A 20,392-nucleotide genomic window follows, 5' to 3' on the forward strand; every position below is an offset into this window, starting at 1 on the left:
TGTAGATGAATTGAGAGCAGAAGAGATCCACATGGATTCAGCTACTGAAAAATCCTGTGTTGTGTATTTTGTATGATATCGTAGCAAGGCCATGATGCAATTGTGTTTATTGCCTTTGTTTTTCTCTTCAATAAATAATTTGGAGGCTGCATTGTGCTTGCTCAGTATTTTTATCTTGACTGGTGTGCAAGTGAAGACAAATTCTAAATAATTGGGAAGGTGTGGGTTGAATTCTGTCTGATAAGCTTTATTTGTTGAAGTTGCTGTAATTTCTTTTTCTCTTTGGCCTGCCACCGTAGGAAGTAATTTGAAATGGGACAGTTTTGTTTGTGAATGGTCCCTTTCTCCTGCTCATTTTGTCAGAATGAACATTAAGGAATAGAGAGATGTATGAGCTAGATTGTGTCCCAGATTTCTGAAATTATTGCAACGCTTCGATTCAGGTTTCCGAGAGATTCTCATCTGATGTTCTATTCAAACATTACACAGGAGAAGCTCTGAGATTAAGGAGCTCCTATCATTTTGAAACAGTTTAGTATATTGAAAGAAAGAAAAACTTTCAGTTATGTATTAGCCGCCAGACATCTCAAGGTCCTTTGGGAATTTGGCTACTTTTGCAATGTAAGAAATGAATGACAGTTTAATTTTGAATCACTATTTACTCTGCTGATTTAACTTGCTGTTGTACAAACAATTTCTTCTAACAGATTGTGTAGCTCAGACCTTTTCTGTCAATTTGCAATAAGTGACGTTTCCAATGGGAAAACCAAATATATTCAGTGTGAAGGTAAAGTTGCCATAGATAACCATAGGCTGCTCTTCCCTTGGTGATTTAACCAGAGGATCACCACACCTCAAGCAAGCGGCAATGTTGAGAAGGCAGGCCTTCATGAATAACCTCAGCTGGTATGGGAATTGAACCCATGCTGTTGGAGTCACTCTGCACCACAAACCAGCCGTCCAGCCAATTGAACTAATTGACCCCTATATTCAGTATATGCCAGTGGGAAAAGGGTAGAATGTTTCACTTCCTAGATATTTAAGTTTCCCTCTTGCAACAAGCACAAATTCAGTTCTGAGGTAACTTTTTGTAAGATAGAACGCAGGATCTCTGAAGTTGTCAGTATTTGTGTGGGTCCCTTGGTGTGTTTTAATATTTGCTGTTAATCTCTAAAGAAAACGATTGACCTAGAGCTGGGAGGATTTTTAAAAACTTATGTTTCATCTATATTTACCTGTTGTGTAAATGGTAGGAAAATGAAATGTTTCTGGCTCCATCTTTATAGCTTCTGTTGGCTCCTGCTTTACAAGAGTCTTGTGTAAAAGACATCTGTGATTGTACTTATTGATCAAAGTCGTTGATTTAACAATGATTTTTGTCATTACTTTAATGCAGCCGATTTTATTAGTCAATATACACCCTGAAATAAAAACTTTTTGAACATGCAATTCTCAAGAATTGTTGGCTTTAAATCCAAAACATTTCAATGAAATGTGTCATGTCTGCAATGCATCAAGAAATTTCACTGTTGACGGTTGTTAATTACTTTGAAAGTAAACTTTAAAAAATTTTTTCTTTCATATCGTCATTCTACCTCACATTTAAATTGGAAAAACAACACAACAGTGTCAGGTGCAGGGCTCCTTTTCGATCTGCAGATGAGCAGCTGCACTTATGTTCCTTCTGCCAATTTGAGCATTGTAAGTGGTTCTTAAGCAGATGTAGCTGTATCACCATTGCATTTCTTGCTTTATCTGAATTGAATGACAGTGGTGGAGGGAGCAAATAAGTAATTTTATATATAATTGTGAAGGGACCAATGCTCTCTTTATTCCACTTTTGTTTTAACTGCACATAACTGGCACTAAATTTGCAATTTCACAGAGGGAATGGGGAATGAAAAGCCTGACTGTTGCAATAGGCATTGAAGTTGGTCTAAGTGACAACTTGGCTCAATAGGCAATGTATGTGCTTCCAGCAGTAAGATCTCAGCTCTCATTGAATGTTGTCTTATTGAAGATTTTATCTTTCAGATTAGAGTTTTAACTGAGGCAAAGCTTGGGTGGATGTAGAATACCCTGTGGCATTATTTGACGGAGAGCAGGAAATTCTTCCAATGTCTTGGCCAAAATCTTTCCCTCAAATAACATAAAAACTGCTACTTATCTCATTCGAGTGATCGTGATGTGAACAAAATGGCTGCTGACTTTGCTTGCATGACAACAATGACTGCATATCAGATATAATTTATTAGATCCAGAAAGCTTTGGGATTTCTTTGAGGACTTGATAAGACATGCAAATACAAGTTCTTCCAGCTTTTGAAGATGATTAGCAGAGAGAGTTTCACTCTTTATAAAACACACGCTAATGGTGTCCTGAGAGTACTTGATCCTTTCACTAGAAATGTTAAATGGAAAGTTTTTCTTTCTCCCAAAATAGCCTCACACCTGGCTAAGTGCAGCCTTTTCTCTGTGACCCTTGCCAAAAAAAATTAATGTATTAAGTTGTGTACAGGATGTTAAATCTGTATGCTGATTGATGCCAATTTCTGTCACTAGAATTTTACTAAAAAACACAATCTTGCATAACTGTTTCTATTTACTGAGAATGCCTGGTTTATTGCAGTTCAAAATGGAATGATTTATTCAATTATAAATAAGCTCTTGAATCATCTTTTAATTGATCATAAATCATGTTGCTATTGTTATAACATGAAAATCACAATGACCTCCATTTAAATAGCATGAATTCTACTGGATATTAGAAGTAAATCTGTAAAATTTTGAGATAGAGAATGCTTTAAAAGAACATAAGAACTAGCAGCAGGAGTTGGACATTTGGCCCTGCAAGCCTGCTCTGCCATTCAATAAGATCACGGGCTGTTGACTCAGCTCCACATACCCACCACTCGCCACAACTCATAAATCTTCTCCTGATCAAAAATCTACCTGTCTTTGCTTTAAACAAGAGGTTATTGCAGAAGGTCGAGGGACATGGAGTTGGGGGTAGGGTGTTAGCTTGGATAGAGGATTGGTTGTCAAATAGGAGGCAGAGAGTGGGGGTCAACGGGTGCTATTCGGATTGGCGGATGGTGACTAGTGGAGTGCCCCAGGGGTCGGTGCTGGGGCCTCAGCTTTTTACCATTTATATAGATGATCTGGAGGAGGGAACCGAGTGTAGAGTGTCGAAATTTGCTGATGACACCAAGATTGGGGGAACGGCAAATTGTGCGGAGGGTGTGGAGAGTCTGCAGAAGGATCTAGATAGGCTGGGCGAATGGGCCATGAAATGGCAAATGGAATTTAATGTTGGCAAGTGTGAGGTGGTCCACTTTGGTAGGAATAATGGTAGGAAGGACTATTACTTACGTGGCGAAAAACTGCAGCAGGCGACAGTGCAGAGGGACCTCGGGGTCCTTGTGCATGAGTCGCAAAAACCCAGCTTGCAGGTGCAACAGGTGGTCAGGAAGGCGAATGGGATGCTGGCCTTCATAGCGAAGGGGATTGAATATAAAAGTAGGGAGGTCTTGCTGCAGCTGTATAGGGCTTTGGTGAGGCCGCAACTGGAGTACTGTGTGCACAGATCAGCCATGATCTTATTGAATGGCGGGGCAGGCTCGAAGGGCTGGATGGCCTACTCCTGCTCCTATTTCTTATGTTCTTAAACAATAGGTAGCCTCAACTGCTTCACTGGGAAGGGAATTCCACAGATTCACAACCCTTTGAAGAAGCTCCTCCTCAACTCAGTCCTAAATCTGCTCCGCCTTATTTTGAGGCCATGCCCCCTAGTTCTAGTTTCACCTGCCAGCGCAAACAACCTCCCTGCTTCTATCTTATCTATTCCGTTTATAATCTCGTATGTTTCTATAAGATCTCCCCTCATTCTTCTGAATTCCAATGAGTATAGCCTCAGTCTCTCCTCGTAAGCCAACCCTCTCAACTCCAGAATTGACCTAGTGAATTTCCTCTGCATCCCCTCCAGTGCCAGAATATCCTTTCTCAAGTAAGGAGACCAAAACTGTACGCAGTACTCCAGGTGTGGCCTCACCAGTACCTTATACAGCTTTAATAGGTAAAGGTCAGTTCTCAAAGGTTGGAGTTGAAAGGTTTGAGCTTGGTGAATTTGGTAGTGAAGGGTTAGCAGTTGCTCAGAGAATTCTGACAGGATTTCAGCCTATGTATCAGGACCAAGGATGCAAGCCTTGCTTTTATTTGCTGTGAATTTTACATTTATATTCCAATCAGGTTTGCACCCAACCACAGGACTAAAATAGCTCTCATGAAATTTACCAATAAATTCCTATACGACTTGTGAAGACAAACTTCTTTGCTTTCCCAGTCTACAGCGTTTGGTATCGTTCATCACACCATTCACCTCCACTGTTGTCCAGCTGGGTTGGACTCCATCAGCTTGGCTCCATTGATATCGTTCTAATCATAACCAAAGCATTGCTTGCAACGACTTCCCTTCCCACACCATTCTTGTTACCTCTGCTGTTCTCTAAGGAACTATTCTTGTTTCCCTCCCATTTCTCAACCACATGGCGGTATCATCTAAAAACAAAGCATTAGTTTCCATATGTACACTGACGACACCCTGCTCTACCTCAGCACCACCTCTCTCACTCCTCCATTGTTGCAAAATTATCAGACAGTTGATCTGACACCCAGTACTGGATAAATAGAAATTTCCTTCAGTTAAACATTGAGAAGACTTGAGCTGTTGCCTTCGGTTGCTGCTGCAAACGCAGTTCCTTAGTTACTGATGACAATTTTTCTCCTAAATGTTATGGGACCACAGGTGGAGTATTGTGGCTGTTTTGGATTTCTTACCAAAGAAAATGTATACTTGCCATAGAGGGAGTGCAGCAAACGTTCACCAAATTGATCCTTAGGATGGCAGGATTGTCAAATGAGGAGAGATTGGGTTGACTTGCCTGTTCTCAGTGGATTTTAAAAGAATGAAAGGTATCTCATTAAAATGTATAAAATTTTGGCAAGGTTTTTTTAGTCTGGTTAGGGAATCTAGTGGACAGAGTACCCTTCGTCGTCCAGTACTTCCCCGGAGCGGAGAAGCTACAACATTTTCTCCAGAGTCTTCAACATGTCATTGATGAAGGCAAACACCTCACCAAGGCTATCCCCACACCCCTACTTCTAGCCTTCAAACAACCACACAACCTCAAAGAGACCATTGTCCACAGCAAACTACCAGCCTTCCCGAGAACAACACCACACAACCCTGCTACAGCAATCTGTGCAAGACATGCTGGATCATCAACACGGATGCCATCATCTCACGTGAGAACACATTCTACCAGATACATGATACATATTCTTGTGACTTGGCCAACATTGTCTGCCTGATATGCTGCAAGAAAGGATGTCCCGAGGCATGGTACATTGGGGAGACAATGCAGACATTACGACAATGGATGTATAAACACCGCTCGACAATCACCAGGCAGGAGTGTTCTTTTCCAGTTGGGGAACACTTCAGCAGTCACGGGCATTAAGCCTCTGCTCTTTGGGTAAGCATTCTCCAAGGTGGCCTTCATGACACATGACTATGCAGAATCGCTGAGCAGAAACTGATAGCCGAGTTCTGCACATATGAGGACAGCCTCAACTGGGTCTTGGGTTCATGTCACAATATCTGTAACCTCCACTACTTGCCTAGGCTTGCAAAATTTCACTAACCTGTCCTGGCTGGTGACAATCCACACCTCTTTAACCTGTGGTTAACCCTCTCTCCACTCACATTGTCTGGATCTTGTAAGACTTGATTACCTGTAAAGACGTGCATTCCAGCCATTATCTTGGAAATTGAGGTTTTCGCTGTACATGCCCTGCTTGTGAACCCAACTCCTGACTCACCAGATGAAGGAAAGCTTGTGCTGCCAATTAAATGTGTTGGACTTTAACCTGGTGTTGTGAGACTTTTTACTGTGCTTACCCCAGTCCAACACCTCCACATTAGGGAATCTAGAACCAGGGGCCGGTCTCAGAAAAGGGGTAAACCATTTAGGAGTGAGATGAAGAGAAACTTCTTCACTAAGAGGATGGCGAATGTGGAATTCTTTTCCACGGAATGCTGAAGAGGCCAAGTCAATAAATATATTTAAGAAAGAAATAGATTTCTAGACAATGAAGGTGTTGGGTATGGAGCAAGTGCTGGAGAATAGCATTGAGATAGAGGATCCATCATCATTTTGAATGGTGGAGCAAGCTCCAAACAGCTGAATGATGTACGCCTGCTCCTTTTGTTTTACATTTTTGTGTCTGAGGTTGAACTTAACTGTATGCATCCAGAGTGTCATATTTAAATCCGAGTTATCATATAGAAGTCCCATCATTAAGTCCACTATTACCACCTCCATTCTATTACCTCACCTCATCTCCTGAAACCCTCATTCATGCATTCAATACCTTTTCTGTCACATTCCTGGCCAGTCTTCACGTTCATACAAAATTCTGCTACGTTTGTCCATGCATGTACCTAGTCCTGTTAACCTTTGTTGGCTCCTTTTCAAGAAATGCCTTGATTTAAAAATTCTAGCATTTAAAATTCTTCCATGGGCTCACCCCTCTTCAGCTCTGTAATCTCCTTCAACTCCATAACCCACCGAGATATCTGCACTAGAATTCTGCCTCTTGACAATCCCCAATTTTAATTGCTGCACTATTTACAGCCGTGATTCCAGCAGCCTTTGTTGATAGCCTGGGACTACCCTCCCTAAATGACTTTACCTCCTTTCTCCTTTTAGAAGCTCCTCACAATTTGCCTCTTTCTCCAAGCTTATGGCTTTTGCACTAATGTTGCCTTTTGTAACTGATATCAAATTTTTCTTGATAATGTTCCATCAGGGCTCTTGGAACGGTTCAGTATGCTGAAGTTGTTGTGGAACTTTTGAGTTCCCTTTATGTTGCTCTTTAGGTAATAAATTGGTAAATAATTTGCATTTTTAATTTTAGTCCGTCTTGACTTCTCTGCAGCCTTTGATTTGGTCAGTCATATACCATCTTTCTCTATTGTCCACCCTGATGAGATTGCCCTTGTTTCCTCTTACCAACCTCATATATTGCCAGAACATCACAATCAATGGTTTCTCTTCTATTCCAGCCCTCACACCATTTTTGTAGTCTTGTAAGGATCTATACTTGACCACCATCTATTCCTTAGCTACATTCCCTTTCTTGGTGACATCATTGAGCAGCACGGTGGCATATTGGTTAGCACTGCTGCCTCTCAGCTCTAGGGACCTGGGTTTGATTTCTGGCTTGGGTCACTATCAGTGTAGAGTTTGCACGTTCTCCCTGTGTCTGTGTGGGTTTCCTCTGTGTGCTCCAGTTTCCTTCCACAGTCCAAATATGTTGCTGGTTAGGTGAATTGGCCACGCTAAATTCTCTCTAGGTATCCGAACAGGTGCTGGAGTGTGGCAACTAGGGAATTTTCACAGCAACTTCATTGCAGTGTGAATGTAAGTGTACTTGTGGACAATAAATAAACTTATTGACAGACACAAGGTCAACTTCCATATTGATCCCTTCCATGCCTCTGTGGTCAGACTGCTCATCTGTGAACCAGTCTAGGACAGCCTGCCTCTTCCAGTTAATCATTTTGAAGAGTGTGCCATTGTCTTTGGTTCCTGTTTCAAACACTATTTTGGCGCCTCTCATATTTAACCAGTCTATTTGCACCCTCAGTGGCCTCTTTGACCCTAGGTTGAGTTCCTGACTCCAAGGGGGAAATCTGTGTGAGCTGCAGGACGTCGGAAGGATGTTAAATGAATACTTTTGTTTTGGTCTTCATTCAGGAAAAGGAGAATGTAGGTGTTAAATTCAGGAAAAGGGATTGTGAGGAACTTGCACCGATTGACAAAAGAGACGTGGAGGTGTTAGATGCTCTGATGGCTTAAAAATGGCAAATTCCCTGGCATGGATGAACAGCTCCTGCTCCTATTTCTTATGTTCTTATGTTGTGGGAGGCAAGGCAGGATATCACAGGGGCTCTGATGCTTATTTTTATTTCCTTACTGTCCACGGGGCAAGTGTTGGAGGACGGCTAATGTGGTTCCGCTTTTTACTTGCTTCCCACTCACCTGATGAAGCAGCAGTGCTCCAAAAGTTCGTGATTCCAAATCAACTTGTTGGACTTCAACCTGGTGTCGTGAGACTTCTTACTGTGCCCACCCCAATCCAATGCTGGCATCTCCACATCAAAAAAGATGGTAGAGATGAATCAAGAAATTACAGATTGGTGAGTCTCAAGTCAGTGGTAGGGAAACTATTGGAGAAAATTCTGCAAGAGAGAATTAATATTCACTTGGCCAGCTTGGTGGCATAGTGGTTAGCACTACTGTCTCACAGCGCCAGGGACCCGGATTTGATTCCAGGCTTGGGTGACTGTGCAGAGTCTGCACGATCTCCCCATGTCTCTATGGGTTTCCTCTGGGTGCTCCGGTTTCCTCCCACAATTCGAAAGATGTGCTGGTTAGGTGCATTGACCTTGCTAAATTCTCCCTCAGTGTACCCAAACAGGTGCCAGACTGTGGCGACTAGGGGATTTTCACAGTAACTTGATTGCACTGTTAACATAAACCCACTGTGACACGAATAAACAAACTTAAAAAAAACTTGGAAAGGCATGGGTTAATTATTGATAGCGTAGCTTTGACAGAGGGAAGTCATGTTAGAATTTTTTGAAAATGTAATTTGTACAGATAGGGGAAGTTCAGTTGATGCAGTTTATATGGATTTTAGAAAAGCTTTTGACAAGTCCCACAGGGAGACTCACTGAGAAGATTAAAGCTCATGGAATTCAGAGAAACATAAGAACATAAGAAATAGGAGCAGGAGTAGGCCATCTAGCCCTTCGAGCCTGCCCCGCCATTCAATAAGATCATGGCTGATCTGTCGCTGCTCAGTTCCACTTTCCCGCCCTCTCCCCATAACCCTTAATCCCCTCTCTTATCAAAAACCCATCAACCCACGTCTTAAAAATATTTAGCGAGGCAGCCTCCACCACTTCAACGGGCAGAGAATTCCAGAGATTCACCACCCTTTGAGTGAAACTTGGTGAGATGGATCAGAAACTGGCTTCGTAATAGAAAACAAAGGGTGGTGGTAGAAGACTGTTTGACTGGATGCTTGTGCCCAGTGGTATACCATAAGATTTAATACTGGGATCTTTAATGTTTGTTCTATATGTAAACGATAAAGATGAAAAGGGGGGAATGATAAGCAAGTTTGCAGACAACACCAAGGTTATTAGAAAATAGAACATAGAAAACCACAGCACAAACAGGCCCTTCGGCCCACAAGTTGCGTTGATCGTATCCCTACCTAATGGGCCTACCTGTAACCCTCAATCCCATTAAATCCCATGTACTCATCCAGAAGTCTCTTAAAAGACCCAAATGAGTTCGCCTCCACCACCACCAACGGCAGCCGATTCCACTCACCCACCACCCTCTGAGTGAAAATTTAGTGTGTTTATAGCAAAAAAGATGGTTGTGGGTTACAGGAAGATATGGATGGGTTGGTCAGGTGGGCAGTGATACTTGACCCTGATAAGTGCAAGGTGAAGCACTTTGGAAGAAGAAACAAGACAAGAGAATATTTAATAAATGGCTGGACACTTGGGAAGCTCAGAGGAAGCAAATGACCTTGGGGTAATTATTCGCAGATCCCTTAAGTCAGCGGAGCACGTGAATAGAATAGTTAATAAAGCATATGGGACACTTGTTTTCATCAGTCATGGTGTATAGAGTATAAGAGCAAGGAAGTAATTTGCTGTTGTACACTGTTGGTTAGGCCACTGCTGGAGTACTGTGTGCAGTTTGGTTACTTCACTTTCGGAAGGATGTGCTAGCTTTAGAGGGGGTTCAGAGGAGGTTCATCAGGATGTTGCCTGGGATGGAGCATTTGAGATATAAGTAGATCCTATTTAGGCTTGGATTGTTTTCTTTAGAACAGAGGAGGCTAAGGAGGGACATGATTGAAGTGTATAAGATTAAGGGGCATGGACAGGGTGAGCATCTAGCTGTTTTTCCCCTTGGTTGAGGGGTCAATCACAAAGAGGTATAGTTTTAGGGTGAAGGGCGGGAGATTCAGAGGGGATTTGAGAAGAAACTTTTTCACCCAGGGTCTTGGGAGTCTGGAATGCAGTGTCTGGAAAAGTAGTAGTGGCCATAAACCTTAAAACCTATTGAAAAAAAATTTGGATGAGCACTTGAAATATCACAACATTCAAGGATATGGGGCAAGTGCAGGAAAATGGGATTAGTGCACCTTGAGTGATAGATATTGTCAGTGCAGAATCAATGAATCGAACGGCCTTTCCTACTCTAGGTCAACTGTGATTCCGTGTCCTGTACGTTACAAAGGCTGTCTGCTCCACCTCCGTAATATTGTCTGTCCTTATAATAGCAGCTGAAACCCTTATCCATATGTCTCATCCGTAAATCGGCATTTCCAGTTGTGCAGCACTCATTCAATACGTCACTGAAATGTCTACTAAGATTACGTTCTGAATGTGATTTGGCAAGAATGCTGTCACTGAGCTAAATCTCACAAAACAATTAAGATTTTAAATTTTCCTGTTCTTTTCATCTATCTCTGTCTACACTTACTGCTGCCTCAGCAAAGCAGCCAGTGTAATTAAGGACCCCACGCATCCCGGACGTTCCCTCTTCTACCTCCTTCTGTTGGAAAAAAGATATAAAAGTCTGAGGTCACATACCACATACTGACTCGAGAACAGCTTCTTCCCTGCTGCCGTCAGACTTTTGAATGGACCTACCTTGTATTAAGTTGATTTTTCTCTACACCCTAGCTATGACTGTAACATTACATTCTGCACACTCTTGTTTTTTTTCTATGAATGGTATGCCTTGTCTGTATAGCGTGCAAGAAACAACACTTTTCACTGTATGCTGATACATATGACAATAATAAATAGAATTAAAAATCTATGACGTAATAGCTCTGAAGTTTATATTAAATCTTTTTAAAATTTCCTTTGTAGCTGAAGATATGTTAATAATAGATTTTTTGCCCTTCATAGAATCATAGAATCCCTACAGTGCAGAAGGAGGCCATTTGGCCCATTGAGTCTGCACCGACCACAATCCCACCCCAGCCCTAGCCTCAAACCCTACTTATTTACCCTACTAACCCCCTGACACTAAGGGGCAATTTAGCATGGCCAATCAACCTAACTGACACATCTTTGTGGGAGGAAACTGGAGCACCTAGAGGACCACGCAGACGAGGGAAGAACGCACAAACTCCACACAGACAGTGGCCCAAACAGGAATTGAACCCATTGTCTCTGGTGCTGTGAGGCAGCAGTGCTAACCACTGTGCCACCATACCACCCCCTTTTGTTCCATGTGGTCTAATCAGAATGAATTATATCTGACTCTTAGATTAATATTTCTGTATTCAAATATTTAAATGAAGGCATACCAGTCTGCACAAGCGTGACTTTCTCCCCACGCCACACCAGCTTTTCCTAATAATCTAAACAAGTGGAGCTATCACTTTGTGTTGAATTGAGAGTAATGTTTTGCTATAGTCTTTTTCCCCACTAGGATTTAGATTGAACTTACCCAAGCTTTTTCGCAAATGACTCGTACAGAGGTGATTTAGATTTGGACTGAATTGAAATCTTGATTTTCTTCACATCTGAGTTTAGCTTTGTTAGCTTTCTGAAATGCTAAACCCACAGATCGATGACTATACCAGAATGGATCAGTGGAACAGGTTTAGGTGTTGGCTGCTAACTATTGCACTCGTAACTTAACTAGCCTTGCTACAGACACTAATTAGTTGGGGCCAAGTCTATATCATTTTTCACATACCTTTTTTAGTATTATTCTAAAACTTTACCCAGTGATGCCATGTAACTTAAATAGTGGAGTAAAAATACTGACTACCCCAAATATCTTGGAACACTGGGAATATTGTGCTAAAATTATTAGTTGCATGGGATTTGTTGAAAAATGAAACAAATTAAATCATCCACCTTTATAAACTCCTCCCTACATAAATATTTTTTCCTCTTTTGCATAATCACATTCTCACACTCAATCTTGTTTTTAAGTTGTATGCAATTTAAGATATATAGACACTTCTATATGTTGGAATTACGATTGACCCATGATTTCCACGTTGGTCATTCTCATTTTATTTTAACTTTGTCAATGTAGAGTCATTGGGGAAGGGGTGGAGCAGCCTTTTTACTCATTTTTGGGACAAGGGTGTCACTAGCGGATGGCCAGCATTTATTGCCCTCCCTAGTTGCCATTGAGAAGATGATGGTGAGCAATTGATACAACTGAGTATTTATTTTCAGAAGGTGTTACTGTGGCTCTGGAGTCACATGTAGGCCAAACCAAGCAAGGTTAGCAGATTTCCTTCCCTAAAGAATATGAGTGAACCAGATAGGTTTTTCAGACAATTGACCATGGTTTCGTGGTCATCAGTAATTCCAGATCGTTTTATTGAATTCAAATTGCACCATCTGCCATGGTGGGATTTATTCCCAGAACATTAGTTGAGTTTCTGGATTAATAATCTAGTGCTAATACCACTAGAACATTACCTCCCTAGTTTATGGTTGACAAGTGAAATGGCTCATTAAATTTAAATCAACCTTTTTTTAAATTTAGCCAAATGTAATTGAATCATACTTTCTAAAACCATACAAGTAAATGAAAATGCTCCTTCTGTACTGGTTAGTAGCCATTCTTGATGAAAGTATTTCTGGAAGCTTAACATGAACCCCGAGTAATTAACGATGCTGCCTAGAGCCTATTGAACAAATTGGCTGCTATATAGAACATAGAACAGTACAGCACAGGAACAGGCCCTTCAGCCACGATGTTGTGTCGAACATGACACCAAATTAGACTAATTCCTTCTGCCTGCCGTTGGTCCGTATCCCTCTATTCCTGGCATATTCGTGGGCTTATCTAAAAGCCCCTTAATTGTCCCTGTCATATCTGCCTGCACCACCACCCTTGGTACTGCATTCCAGATTCTTACCACTCTGTGTTTAAAGAAAAAATTGCCCCTCGCATCTTTGAACTTCCCCCTCTCACCTTAAGTGCATATACCCCCTAGTATTAGACATTTCAACTCTGGGGAAAAAGATTTTGACTGTCAACCCTATCTATGCCTCTCATCATTTTATAGACTTCTACTAGGTCTCTCCTCGGCCTCCAGCTCTCCGGGTTTGTCTCATGTCCGTGAGGTTTAAAAATAATGCAGAATTTCTTGTGCCTTACAACGAGCAGCATGGCTGTTCATGTTGCAAATCTCTTAAATCCTCAAGTCACTGTCAATTCTCAGTGTCGTATCCACAGTGGCTATTTGCTAAAAGTTTAGGAAATGAATGAGCAAAAATGCTCAGAATGACAGTGAACCTGCCGAAATAAGAATGAGAGAAGACCTTTAATGATGTAATGGGATGGCTAGCCTGAAATCTGAGCCGTCACTAATTACTGTATGTTTATCAAAAGAAGAAAGGGTGTGGAATATTTTTCCACTTTGCACTTGTAACCAGGAAGCACTACAACTGGAGCAGAGGTTTGCTCTCCCGACTTCCTGAATGATTCCCTTTTTTGAACGGCTTCAGGTTTAGCGGTAGATTGGAGACCTTGCGATCACTGGGAAGTGGATTGAAGCCGGCTGACTGTGTGTGGAAATTCAACAACCCTTTGAGGGAAAGAAAAAAAGACTTAAATATGCTGCATCTCCATTGCATTGTAATCCAGATTTCAGGAGCGAACATACGATGTACTAACACCCAGCTGCACCCAGATTGTTAGGTAAATGGCATTTTAAAGACTTTTTTTTAAAAGAAGTTAATGATAAAATGAGACCTCAAATGTACAAAGAAACGCTTGAGCTATTTGAAACCTGGGATAAAAGCCAAGTATTAGCAACTGAGAGTTGAGCAGTCAGTGTTGAAGGGCAAAGTTTAAGATTTTGGGTGTAATGGCATCTGATTGGGTTCCACGCCTTATTTTTTTTAGACAAACAACTTGTTTCCAAAATATTCTGTTTTTTAGCGTTAGGATTTTGTTTAATGATGTATAGGGCCAAGGTTTTAATTTGTTCAGTTTTGCAAGTGATGTAAGGGTGTTAAATCTGCGCAAGTGACTTAATATTTTGGAAATAAGTTATTGGCTGATTTCAGCTTTGAAGGTCCAGGATTTCTGGGCGTCTGATTTCTGTTGTCATGTAAGATCAGCTCATTTTCCATTAAGTATTTTTGCCATAGTAGATAAGGACAAATGTTTTATTGAGTAGAAAGATCAGTAACCAGAGGTTCCAGATTCAGCCGGCAGTGGAATTAAAGGGGGAGAGATGAGTAATGTTTGTATGTATTGAGTTATGATCAGGAATGCTCTGTTTGAAAGGCTGTTGGGAGCAGATTTCAGTAGGAACTTTCGTAAGAAAGTTGGTAATGTACTTTTTGAATGGACGTATTTTGATAGCTTTGTGGAAGACGCAGGTAAGTGTGAATAATTAGATAGCCCTTTTTAAAAACGTTGTGCTGTATTCGATTACAGCAAACTGTAACCTCAAACAGGAAAATATGCATTATATCAGGCTGACTGTCAGATCTTTCATGGACAGTTGGGGATGAATAATAAATGCTGACCTTGCCAGCGATGCCCACATCCCATAAAAGAGTAAAAAAAAATTGTGCTGCTAATTGCTGCCACTCCTATAAAAGAAACTCTGTGGGAATCTCCGTCTATTCTTTGTTTCTTTAGCTCTTTGAAGGGCTTGTTTGTTTTAAAAATAAAGCTGCAGGGCTGTTCCACTCATTGACAGCATTCAACAATGTTGTAAGCTGTGCTGATGCCTCAATATTAGATGCATCTTATCTTACCTTCCTTGTATTTGCAAAAAGCAAGCTTTAACAAATTGGCCCCCTGATAATTAAATATAATTCTGTTTCTGTAAACTAAATGCATGCTCATATGGAAAAGAGCTAATGCTAACTGGGCCAGACTGGTATCGTTGAACAAATGTCATTTTCTCAGGGCCCGCACCATGAGACTTGTTATAGTATTGTCCTTATTTTGTAACCAGCATTGTTCTGTTTGAAGTTTCTAATTTCTCTCCAGCTTTTTGCTTTGTTTGTTCATACCTTTTTCCCTGACTTGACTTCAGATCTTTACATGCTTGTCAAGCAGTTCACTTTGAACAAGGAAGTGATAGGGCCACCAACAGTCACAACATTGGATTGTGTGCTGATGTGCCCCTCCCTTCACCATGGCGGTGCTGCCATGGAGTAACTCTATCAGTAAGAGATAGGTACAGTAATAGAAACCCAGAATAGGGTAGAATTTGGTGTAATTTTTGAGTAGCATTGTCTAAAGTGAGCTGTGGCCTTTGCTCACTTTGACTAGCAGAATGCTTGCACCTGCTAATGGTCTTAAGATTCGGAGCTGTCAGGTTTCAGCCTGGTTGCGTGTTGTCATTAGTCTAATTTTTACATCCATCATAAATCAAGATTGCAACAAGTTTTTAAGGTGCATGTCATTGCTAAAGGCTGTAATATTAATTAAATAATACACTAAAACTGTATTAAACAACTGTGTTGATGGTGGCTCATTTGTTTGCATTCTCATCTCTTGAGTCACAAGTTTCAGGTTCTAGTCCCATTCCAGGATGGAATTTTCTGATTTTTTTTGGCAAATGTCAGCCCAGGTGGGAAAAGTGGGGTGTATCCCACAGGCTGCACTATCGGCTTTGCCCACCACATTTTTGACACATAGTCAAAACAAAATCCAGGAATGGGGTCCTATAAAGTCCCACTGGAGCTGCCCTGTCAGCAACGTTGGCTGCTGAGATAAAATGGTGCCTTGATGTGAAAACAGAAATAAATCACAAATACCGCACGGCTTATGCAGTGAGATGTTGAACTGAGGTCCCATTATGCCTTTTTGGATGGATGTAGAAGATCCCCTGGCATTATTTCAAATAAAAGCAGAATTATCTCTAATATCCAGGGCAATAATTATCTCTGTCAACATCACAAACAGATTATGTGGCTGTTATCACATTGCTGTTTGTGGTGTGTGTATTGATTGCCCATTACCTCCATTTAAGGCACTTTAAAATTACTTCATTGGCTGCAAAGTGCTTTGAGATGTCCGGTGATTTCGAAAAATGCGATATAAATGTACGTGTTTGTTAGCTGCTATATAATTAATCGTTTCTTACATAGCATAACCAACTCCTACATGATTTTAGGTCTCTAGAGAAACTTGTCAGATTTTTAAAATTAAAAATGTTGATTATCAAAGCCTATGCTCAAATAGAGCTGTAAAGGAACTATACCAGGTCACTTCATATCTGACTTTGGAGGCATAGCAAATCCTAAAGTTATTCTGGGGAAGAGAAAACAACAGATGAAATTCTGAATAAAATAAACTGTTGGAGTTGCACAAGCAGTCAGTCTGACAGAATTTGAAAAATGAAAGTGATGTTCAGGTTTGTGGTCGGAACATTGGAAGTTGCCAAGATGCAAGCGAAATCTGAAGAATTGTATGGCATTCTTATTCTTTGAGTGAAGCCTTGCTGATTTCAGCACCAATGGTGTTGGCCATTTTTGTTTCTTATGCAGTGATGATACCCCCATGTTTTATTTATATAGAAACTTCGAAAGGAGCATTAGGGAGGGAGGAACATTTTTGTAGCTTTGTTGAGATAAACAACTTGCTGTTGTGTTTCAAGGTGTTGCAGTCCTGCCACATGTCCACAATTACTCATTTTTAGAAAGAGATTTACTTTTTAGCCTTATAATTGTCTTTCAAAGAAGGTATTGTTGCCCATGTCACAATGAAAGAGGAAGTAGTTAAAAAGTTGGATAGCCTAAAAATTGATAAAAAGGTATTAGATGAGTTACCAGGACCAGATCAGATGCATCTGAAGATATGGAAGGAGGTAAGAGTGGAAATTGCAGTGGTGCTGGCCATAGTCTTCCATCATCTTCCTCTGATACAGGGATGGTGCCAGAGGACTGGAGAACTGCAAATACTCTTCAAAAAATTTGTGCAAGGAAAAGCCCAGTAACTACAGACTTCTGCATTTAACCTTGGGAGTGGGCAAGCTTTTAAAAACAATCCAGGCCTAAATTAATACTCACCTGGTCCAGCATGTGTTAATTAAGGAAAGCCAGCAAGGATTTGTTAAAGGCAAATTGTGTCAAACTTTTCTAGGTAACAGAGGGTTGATTAGGGTAATGTCAGTGTGGTATATGTGGATTTCCAAAAGACCATTATTAAGATGCCACATATCAGGCCTGTTGTCAGAATGAAAACCTGTGGGCAAAGATATGCTGGTTAGGCTGATTGGTCATGCTAAATTGACCCTAGGATTAGGGAGATTAGCAGTGTAAATGCGTGGGGTTACGGGAATAGGGCCGGGGCAGGAGCGTGGTTGGTACAGACCCGATAGGCCAAATGGCCTCCTTCTACACTGTAGGGATTCTATGAATAAAAGGGATGGTGGCAGTAGTCAGGAAACTGGGAGTATTTGTGAATGGTTGTTTTCAGACTGGAAGAAGGTGATGTTCCTGAGGTATTGGTATTGGCACCACTGCTTTTTTTGATTGTATCTTAATAACGTAGATTTGGGTGTGCAGAACGTGACTTAAAATTTGCAGCTGACACAAAACTTTGAAGTCTTGTGAAATTTGTGCAGGGTAATGATGGACTTACAGACATAGGCTGGTGAAATGGCAGACATGTAACAGAGTAGTATGAAGCAATATGATTTGGTGGGAAGAATGAAGAGAAACCAGAACAACCATTTGGGAACAAAGAGACTTGCAAGCAAATGGAATCCTGGACTTCATTAATTGAGATAGGGAGATAGTGAACCTTAATAAAACACAGACTTGGCCTGTACTGGAGTATTGTGTCCATTTCTGAGTACCACACTTTAGGAAGGATGTGAAGGCATTACAGAAAAATAATTACAAGGTTCCAGGGATGAAGGATTTCAACTATGTGCATGAATTGGAGAAGCTGAGTCTGTTTTCCTTGGATTACAATGGGTCAAGAGGAGATTTGATCATGAAATCATGAAGGGTCTGGACAGAATTGAGTGAGAGAATCTGTTCCCATTGGCGCAAGGGTCGAGAACCACTGGACCCAAATGTACTGTGAGTGGCAATAAAGAACACAGGTGGCATGAAACAAAATTATTATATGGTGAGTGGTCAGGACCTGGAATGTACTGCCTGAGTGTGTGGTGGAAGCAGACTCATTTGTGGCTTTCAAAATGGAATTGAATAATTATTTGAATGGGAAAGATTTGCTGAGTAATGGGGCCAAGGTAAGGAGTCGGACTATTAGATTGCTTTTTCAGAGGTACAGGAATTCCAGACCAAATGGATTTCTTCTGTTCTGTCAACATTGTCTGATTCTATCTTTGTTCTGTGATGGGAAAAAGATTGCATGAACATTATTTGGAGAGAGACTGTCTCGTAATCTCCATGTGTCGACCCATGTGAAAGGCTTGGATGGAATCCAATAGTCATTGCTTTCTGTTTGTGTTGCATTGTTAGTGTAGTGTACTCAATGCTAATGCAGTAACTTTATTATTGCCAAGCAGTTTAGTTTTGGTGCTTCCTGCGTTACTAATTTCAGATTATTGTTCCCTTTGAGGTCAAAGCTGTTTATTTAACCCCATTTAGTCATTCTTAGAGCAGGATCTTTTCCATCAAGGAGTTTTGATAGGGTAGATGTGGGGATACAGTTTCCGTTTGCAGAAGCTTCAGTAACTGGAGGACACAGATTTAAAATAATTGACAAGTAGCCAGGGGAGTTGAGAAATGTTTTAGACACTCGTGTTGTGCTCTTGAATACATAACTTGAAAGGCTGGTGGAAGCAGACTTAGTAGCTTTCAAAAGATGAGAGAGTAGTGGTAGTGTGGACTAAGTGGTACCTGTGTGAGCCATCACAAGTGTGATAGACCAAGTGGTCTCCTGATTCTAGGACTCCCTTGGAGTATTATTTGTTTGTGTGCATCTACAACGGAAAAAATCCAGAAACCATAATTACTTCTTCTCACCCTTCTCTATATTCCATTGTCCATGGTCAACTCTTCATCTTCCCTTTGTCTCACATCATGTCTTCCTCCATTGATGAAGTGAGACAAAATTCCATTTTGAAAGCGACAAATGAGTCTGTCTCCACCACACAGGCAGTACATTCCAGGTCCTGACCACTCACCATATAATAATTTTGTTTCATGCCACCTGTGTTCTTTATTGCCACTCACAGTACATTTGGGTCCGGTGGTTCTCGACCCTTGCGCCAATGGGAACAGATTCTCTCACTCAATTCTGTCCAGACCCTTCATGATTTCATGATCAAATCTCCTCTTGACCCACTGTAATCCAAGGAAAACGGACTCAGCTTCTCCAATTCATGCACGTAGTTGAAATCCTTCATCCCTGGAACCACTCTTGTAATTATTTTTCTGTAATGCCTTCACATCCTTCCTAAAGTGTGGTACTCAGAAATGGACACAATACTCCAGTACAGGCCAAGTCTGTGTTTTATTAAGGTTCACTATCTCCCTACCTCAATTAATGAAGTCCAGGATTCCATTTGCTTGCAAGTCTCTTTGTTTCCAAATGGTTGTTCTGGTTTCTCTTCATTCTTCCCACCAAATCATATTGCTTCATACTCGGTGGCATGTATCCTTGTATGAAGCTTGCTCAAACATCAATACTGAATGTTTTAGTTTCCCACTGTTTACTTGGAATCTAACCAGTCCATGGGTGAGCAACTGAATAAATCTGCACTTTTGTTTAAGTGCCAAATAATTGAACCAATGTAGAAATGAAGCAAAGGCAAAGCTCCTGACTTCTGGATGCACTGCAGCACTCTATACATTGGTTCATTTAAAATTACTATCAAGTGTCATGCAGTTTAGTAAAGGAAGGAAATAAAAAACTCAAATTTACATGGCCTCAGACATTCCAAATTGCTTTACAGCTGAAGAAGTATTTTTGAGATGTAGTTGGTGTTGTAGTGTCAGATTGATGACGACTAGTTTGTGTGCAAGGCTGGACTAAAGGTGGTGATTGTGACATTGTTTTGATGATGTTAGTTGAGGAGTTAATGTAGTTTGGACTCTGTGGCAATCTCTTCTGTTTTTTGAAATAATGTTCTCAGGTCTTTTATGTCCACCTGAGAGAGTAGCCAAATCCTTGATTTTTTTTAATGTCTCATCTGACATGCAGCATTTCTTCAGTGCAGCACAAGGGTGTCGCTCATGTTCATTATATGCTGGATTGGTGGTTGAGACAGGACTATGTACTACTGAACCAAGGCTGACACCTAAC

The 20,392-nt window shown here is 40.9% G+C and overlaps 1 protein-coding gene across 4 annotated transcripts in view; it reads left to right on the plus strand.

Moving 5' to 3' along the window:
- Window positions 1–20,392, plus strand: part of LOC145350873 (unconventional myosin-VI) — a 206,089-nt gene that overhangs the window by 51,651 nt on the left and 134,046 nt on the right. Inside the window, exon 1 of one of the 4 annotated variants that reach the window (XM_080200279.1) lies at window positions 13,585–13,840. The exons of 1 other annotated variant lie outside the window; for it this stretch is intronic. The gene's annotated coding sequence lies outside the window, so the exon portion shown is untranslated. Of the gene's footprint in view, window positions 1–13,584; window positions 13,841–20,392 lie in introns of those variants that run through there. 2 more of the 4 variants (XM_080200278.1, XM_080200275.1) reach the window with 2 other exon arrangements.

This window comes from Carcharhinus amblyrhynchos, chromosome 12 (assembly GCF_965287045.1).
Source record: "Carcharhinus amblyrhynchos chromosome 12, sCarAmb.v2.hapA, whole genome shotgun sequence".
NCBI classification, from domain to species: domain Eukaryota; kingdom Metazoa; phylum Chordata; class Chondrichthyes; order Carcharhiniformes; family Carcharhinidae; genus Carcharhinus; species Carcharhinus amblyrhynchos.